The following is a 7,744-nucleotide window of genomic DNA, read 5'->3' as shown; positions in this document are numbered from 1 at the left end:
GTGTTCTCTGTTTTTTAAAGAAGGCCCCCATTTTAAAATGCTCCTGCTTTTGAGTGGCGACTGGATAGTCTCTAAAAGACTCTGGATGTCAGATGCAGGGCAGGCTGAAATCTGTACAGTTTATTAAAGTCAACAGAAATTACAAGTTACCACTTTTTAGTTGCTAATTGGAAGGAGAATTTAGAATTTGGATACTAAGAGAATTTGGATACTAAGACTTCTGTTCAGGGCTGTGACCCTAGCTCATAGTGCTTGGGCATCAGTGACGCTGGGTTATATTTTCAATTGATCTTTTTTAAGCTTTTGAAAATGTGTATGCAAATGCTTATTTTTTCTTACAAAAGGTGCCAAGGAACAAACTAACCCTCTGCAGCTTTTCTGCAAAAGTCATCCAGTCTGACAACTGTAAGTTTTCATGGTTTGTTTGCCGTGCCTAATGCTCAGCGTTCTTGTCTGAGCTCATGACTGAGTGTACAAATGTGGTGAACATCCCTATTCCCTAAAGTTTAGCACAGCAATTTTGAAAATGATTGTATGAAGAAGGGCTGCTTATAGTGTACAAATGATAAGACTAGGGCTGATACACGCAAGGTCAGCAGAGAGCAACTGTTGTTATTACAACCTGCTATTTGTTGAATCTCTTAACTAAGCAATTTTCAGAAATATGAAAAATAACATTGCTCAAAAAAACGATACAGAAAATGATAAAAACATTCAAATGTGAGTTAATCTTAAAAGAAAAATGGAAAGCAAAATCAATACCAGCCTAAAATGACAATATATTTTGTGAACAAAGAAAAGGATAGGTTAAGTCAATTCTGTTTTGCTTTTTAAAATGTTTTCTTTCTTTTTGCCAATATACTGCTTTTGCATAAATTCAAAGTTCTGGGATAACATCTCCAGAAACAGGATTCAAATTTTCTTCATGAGGGTTTTCCTTTGTTTATTTTCTATGTATGTTTTATTAATATGGTAAAGTATGAAGTATTTTAGGATAGATTAGACTGCCATCAGAAAAACATATTCAAAGCTAAAATTACAATTGACAATATTAGTCATTTTCAGTGAAAGAGCTTTCCAGGTCAAGGTTTAGTTGCAGAAGAAACATTAGCTGAAGATGCAGCATTATAAATGGCTTTCTCTCAGCCACTTGTACCAGTAGTCGAATAATTCATTTCTTAGTAAGAAATATGATGGTCTATTAGCGGAAAGAAAGATTAGGTGCACATTAATCAAACATTTCAGGGACGTATAAACATGCATATAGCAACCAGGAATATCCCATTATCCTATTCCAGAAGATATATGTAATCAATATTTCAAACATATCTAGTTAGTTTCATATCATTGAGTTTTAAGTATTTCCTCTCTGTAAAATAGGCAGGGTTTTCAAAGGCAGCATCACTAATTTCCTGAAGTTCTGTGCTATCCAAATGGACCAGACCAAAGGAAAAAAAAAAAAAAATCTCCTACCAACAGTTGAAGTCAAAAAGATGGGCCAACTAGTAATATCAGAGTTCTGTTTAAAATGCATTGACTTGAAATAGTGCTGGTTCTTCACCTTTTTCTAGCTGAGGATAGCTTACAAAGCATTGACTTCCTGCCCTCAGCCTCCCCCCCTCCAAAAAAATAAAAAATTAATTAAAAAAAAAGCCAACCAACTAACAATGGAAAAGTGTGAAAATATATTTGGTGGAAATCAGTCTGAGGCAGTAATTTGTTGTTTGTACTGTTCGGAAACAGAAGGAAGCATTTGCAAACATCATCTCACTGCTGTTTACATCAAGTAAATATGTTTTCATTTGATAGTCATTTGCTGGCTTCCAAAAAGAGCTCTTGGGACAGGGAAAGCCCTTGGGCCCATGGCAACATTTACCTGCTACTCTGCCGACAGCCCGTGTTGTTATTTTGTACTTGCAGGAAGAAGAGTGGTTTAAGGTAGAAGACTAGCTCGTCTGTGGATATCAATCAGTAGAACCCAGTGAGCTCGGAGCTTCAGTATGTATCACACTCTTCAGAAAAAGAAGCCATTTTTCATAGCTCAAAACTCAAATATTCATTTTGTGCAAAAACTCACATCAAACAGTGCATCTTTCAAGGGCAGTACCAGCAGTATGTAGCGGGGAAAAAAATTTCTGTTTCAAAGCCAATACCCCCAAACCATTTCTAATAGCCAACAGCTGCAAATTTCAAGAAAATCTCTTAGTATGGAATTGTCTCACCGGGGTCAGAGGACTGTTATTTAGTTATTTACTAGGATACTTGGAATCAGCATTTTCATAGTTGTGAAAAATTGTGTGTGAAAAAATCCAGATATTATTTCATGTTGTGGTCTACAAAGCTCAGAGTATGCAGCGTTTCTTTCATTAATTCTGTATATTGCCTCAGGCTTACACAACGTGTACTTCAACACCTTTAATATGGTGGCTCGGTGTCAAGGAGTACGTTTCTGAGTTCAGTCTGTGAAATGTCTGTAGGCATTCGTATTGGACTTATAATATATGTAGAAGTATTGCTGGAAGTTGGCTTCATCCCAGCCATGGGGGTTGTGACTTCACTCCACACAGCTGTAGCAGGGACACAGGGATGAGTCACGTATTTTCCTTGAAGCAAATGTAGATTCCTCTTGACAGCACTGCTAGATGTTTCTCAGCTCAGAGTTTACCAAGGGGCAGCTTGTATTTGCACAGAAATAGAAAAAGAAAGAAAGAAGAGAAGCACCTGCTTTAAAAGCAGTGAAGTTGTTGTAGGTCCTGTACAGAAGGTGGCATAAGCACCAGGACCTTCCTGTGCTTTCTGGCAGAGATGGGACCCTTTGCTGGTGTGTGCTCACCCAAACAAGGCTGCAGGACCTGTCACAGGGCTTCAAAACACAGCAGGGCAAAATGCAGGGAGTGCTTTTCTCATGCACATTTTCAAGCTCTTAAGACTCCATGAAATGTCTGTGGGGAGAGAGGACAGCAGCACTGAGAGACAGCGACCACAGATTGACAGAGAAAAGGAGACTTTCTGCAGAGAAAAGGAGACTTTCTGCAGAGAAAAGGAGACTTTCTGCAGAGAAAAGGAGACTTTCTGCAAAGTCTTCCAGAAAAAAATTGTCAGGACTTCTGTTAGGACTCTCACAGGAGGAGTACATGTGAAAACCTTCTTTGGACCTTCAGGGAGGACAACCAGGAGGAGCAGGCAGTCCAGCTAATACTTTTGGATTCAGCAACAAAAAATACCTTCGGATTCAGCAACAAAACCAACTGAATGAGGGACACTGGGTCACTTTAGCTTGAAAACCAGGCACAAGTTCAAAAAGAATATGAAAATATTTCTAAAACAACTGGAAAAAATATAGCAGCTATGGTTCATACCTGCAGAACTGAATCAAACAGCACACTCACCTGGTAGCAATGATTCAGCAAACTGTTTTTTGGTTTGTTTTTTAACTAAGCAGTATGAGAGCTAAATCAAAAAATGAAAGATGAACATAATGCTTGCTCTTGAACTGAGATGTTCCCATCTAATGGGCCAGCCCTCTCGCTCTGTTTGCCCACTACCCCGCCAGCTTATCTGCACTGCTGTCATCAGCCATCCCCGAGGAGTGCAGTGCTACTGGGCAGGGGCACAGCTCCGGCCAGGCTGGGGGGACACCGCTCCTTGGCTGGCGCCACGCATGGCTCTGCCTTACTGAACTACACCAGGCAAATAAAAGATGGTTAGATGGATGTAGGAGCGTGGGGCCAGCCACGTGCTGCTCGGATGTGGCCCCGGGAGGCCGGGGACATCGGGAAGCACTGGCAGCCTCCTTGCATGGTGGGAGTGAGCCCAGCCCAGGAGTAGATGGCCTCAGGCTGTGTGCAAGGAGCTTCCTCTTCAGCATGCACGTTGGATGCAAAATATGTAAAAGCAAGGGACTTATGAGTCTCCATTTAATGGTTAATACGCACACAGAGGCACCCAGACGCCGTGCTTGCAGTGACACCCTGGACATCTCTTTCCCGCAGCTCTATGAAGAACCACCCTCGGCTCCTCCCTGCGGTCACAGCGCTGACAGCTGCTGCTGCCTCTGCAGCTGCAGGGAGGAAACACACCAGTGGCAGGCGTTACTGGGTGCCTCTCGGAGGGGAAACCAACATCACACCTTCAAGGGCTCCAACTGCACGCTTTTATCCAAAAGCGAGACTCTCTGCTCCCTTACACCTTGCGTCTGTACACCCACAACACAGCGGGAAGCTGTTATATATTGCCATTGGAGGCGCAATAGCAAGTTTAGCAGGGTAACATTGTGTACTCGGTATGTACAGGAGGGGTTTTTGGTCTGGTGTACCAAAGAACACTTACCTGACTTCTGCAGAACAGGTAATCTTGTGGGATCGAAGGAGATTTTTGGTCCTTGCAGGTGCAAGGAGTTAATGGATGCTGTATTTTGCCTGTGGATGATCTTTACTGCTCACATTAGCTCTGAAAGGGCCAATAAACAAGACAGAATAATGTGAGACTTTTCAGTTGCTAAGGCAATGAATTAATCAGCATGTATGTGTTCAGCATATTCACATGATCCTGCCAAGGCCTACAGTTCTGGGTGTCCTGCTATATTTTTGCCAGCATGAGAAGGGAGCAGAGGAATTGGCAGAGAATGAAGTGTCAGTTAGGGCTGTAATAAAAATTTTGGAAGGAGAAATCAGCGCCTACTGCATACACTACGTTCATGCATTATGTGATGTTATAGCATGCCAGCGAAACGTGGCTCTTTGCCACCATTCTGTGTAACAGCTTCATTTAGCCTAATTATTGAGTATAAAATCCTCTTGTCCAGTAAGAGCTGATTTCTCCTCCCAGAGTTGTGAATCCAGCCTTAACTGTATTCAGTGCATTTGATCAGATTTATAGACCCTGAAGCAACTCTGCAGCTGACAAGACATTGCTTCGCTTAAATCATTAAATTTCTGTCTATCTCAGGAGCTGGGTTCTTTAAAACCTTCTTCAAGTAAGATGCAAACCAGCCAAGCAGCACCAACTTCATTTCCAAACCCAAGAGCATCAGTACATGCTCGGGAAGGTTGAGGCTAGCACAGCATAGTTGATGTGCATAGATGAGCCCATGGTTTCTAAATGCTTTTTGATGCTGATCAGGCAGTCTGACTTAATGACTGTAAATTAAATACTGTAATGGCTGCTGACACATGCAATTAGTCAAAAAATAAAAATAAAAAAAAAAAACATTTAAAAAAAGGAAGACAAAGAAAGTTGAGTTGTTTTAGTTTGGAAGATCAGATGAAATGTTTGGGTTCTTTGTTGCATTCCTTTTTACCTACTTAAATACCAGAGATTAGGTCTTTCCTACCATCCTTTACCACATGTCAGCAGCTAGCCAAAAAGTCCTGTCCCTGTCACTCTCCTCAGAGCTGTGGTCATGGAACACCTTTTGTTTCATAAAGAAGCTTACCTGCTCTGTTACCTGAAATGAACGGTAAACATCCAACAAGGTTTAGCCCGATCTGAAACAAAAAGGAGCCTGTAAGAAGGAAATCCATGGCCTGACCTGCAACGTTGTGCTGGGAAAGAGCTGTACAATCTACTGCCTTAAGCATGCGGCAGGTTATCGTCATATCTGGAGCTCTGAGCCTGGTCCTTACCCCAATTCCAATCTGGCTTTGTGTGAATGTAAATCTCCTTATCTGTAAAGTGAAGATAATGCTCCTACAGCACAGTGCACAGTGTAGGAGAATTAAATGGATAAAATTTATAAAGTGTTTTATATGTCAGACTAAGTACATATAAAACCTAAACATCCTTACAGAAAGCCATGATAGCTGAGTATCGGAAAACTAATAGGGAGAAAGGCATTACAAACCTGGCAGAGAGAACAGGTCTGGTCCTAAACACTAGCACTTGTGCAAAATCGATTTAACTCCAGAGGAGAACAGCCCTAGGCAGGAGGTGCAGGCACCAGGGCAGGGTGGCTGCAGGAAGCAAAGACTCCCGGGCAGACCATGCTCATCCCTGCATCTCCCACCCAGGAGCAGGTTCGCAGAAGAAGACCATGTGCCTGGGGAATCTAATTAAAAGCCATGTGCAGTGCATTAGCCAGGCTGGCACAGCGTGCAGGCCTGGTCTGCCATCGCAGTCACGGCTGGGTGCTGGAGGCACGGAGGCAGCCGGAGCAGCCCTGCCTGCCCCGCGCACACAGGGGCCCACAGCTGCAGCCCTGCCACCCCACCAGGGCTCCAGGAACATGCTGACGGGAAGCAGGGGGCTGATTTAGATAAAGCATTAAATATCAAAGCCATTCGAAGCTCCCAGTTGTTGGCTGAAAGCAAAGCAGTAGTGGAGCATACGCCTGTGCCACATGGATAGCTGAAGCTGTAGCTCTCTCTACAGGCTTCACGCACAGTCGCTGCACAGTTGGAGGCAGCACGGCAAAAGCAGAAAGCCTGTCCCAAACCGTAACTGGACAGTCTTCTCTCGGGAATCCTGATCTTCACCTGTCCAGAAGAAACCTCGACATTGCTCTCAGCATGCACTAAAAAGCCTTGGGTTAAGAGAGATTCTCAGTGTAACAATGAAGTGCTGCATTTTTATCTTACCATTGTGGTAAACAGCTGAGTGATCAAATGGAGAACAGGGAAAAAAATGAGGAGAAAGAAATGCATCAGTGGCTGCTGCCTGCCTAGGCACTCACGGCAGCGGGAGGCTGCCCCGTGCTGAGCACCCACTGCGCTCGTGTGGGGAGCACCAGAAGAGCAGAGCCTGCCGCTCCCACCATGCGCAGCCAGCAGGCCTGGGGACAGCCAAGTCCTTGTGTGTCCACGTGTGAGGATGTTACAGGGAGTCAGGAGGAACGGAGGACTTACCCCCTGTGCAGCGCTCCAGCAGGGCAGGAGCTGTGGTGGGGGGCACCGCGTGCAGCCGCTCCATGATGCGGGCAGCAGTGCCTGCTCAGGATGGGGTATCACTGACGGGGCTAATCGGCACCAGCACATCAGCTAGACACCCACCAGAGCTCGGGGCAGTTCTGGCCAGGCCCCGGGTGCCACCGCTGTGCCTGCAGCCGTCCCACAGCCACCCGGCCACCAGGCTGTCCTGGAGAGGGACAGGAGCTGGGGCTCCCACAGCCTCAGCCGGAGCAGGAAATTCAGCTGTGAAGTCTGGATTCCAGACTTGAAAGAAAATGCTCCATCTGACAGAGCATGAGAACACAGAGGGGAAGACAATTAACTTAAAGCTTCATTACAGTACACGAGGCTATAGGTTGCAGCCTGTGCAGAAGAGAAGACGACCCAGGAGCACTGCTGTGTGGGGCAGGGTGGGAGCCCCGCGCTGTGCCTGTGCAGGGCCATGCTGCCCCGTAGGAAGGTGGCATGCGCGGGGCTGCAGAAGACCATCGCTGTGGGGCGATGCAGCTGCACGGTGTGGAGGTAACCGCTCCAGCTGACCCTCTGCCACCACACTGGTGGCACAGCCTTCGGAGGGGACAGGGCAGAAGAGGCCACAGCCTCAACGCAGCTGGGAGCAAGGAGAGGGACAAGGGCAAATCCAGATTCAGTCTCAATCATTAGTTAACGCTATCACAATAGGGTGTTTTGGTCTGGTTTGGGGGTTTTTCTTTGCCTGTTTGTTAGGTTGGTTGGGTGTTTCTTTTGTTTGTTTTTGTTTTCCTATTGCTAATAAATACTCGAGCTGTTAACAGTGTAATTTGATGATGCCTTCAGGTTATCTCATTGTAATGGATTTATTGGGAATATAACCCACATAT

The 7,744-nt window shown here is 45.0% G+C and overlaps 1 protein-coding gene across 1 annotated transcript in view; it reads right to left on the bottom strand.

Moving 5' to 3' along the window:
- Positions 1 to 398: 398 nt before the first annotated feature.
- LOC310903030 (uncharacterized protein) overlaps positions 399 to 7,744 on the bottom strand; it is a 277,218-nt gene continuing 269,872 nt past the window's right edge. The window contains exons 14-16 of the mRNA XM_083845549.1: positions 5,435 to 5,486; positions 4,330 to 4,449; positions 399 to 2,942 (exon numbers count right to left, since the gene is read on the bottom strand). The gene's annotated coding sequence lies outside the window, so the exon portion shown is untranslated. The remainder of the gene's footprint in view (positions 2,943 to 4,329; positions 4,450 to 5,434; positions 5,487 to 7,744) is intronic.

The sequence above is a fragment of the Anser anser genome (genome assembly GCF_964211835.1).
Source record: "Anser anser genome assembly, chromosome: 8".
Classification (NCBI taxonomy): Eukaryota; Metazoa; Chordata; class Aves; order Anseriformes; family Anatidae; genus Anser; species Anser anser.
Note: the sequence above shows the minus strand (reverse complement) of the source record. Positions and strands in the feature narration are given on the sequence as shown.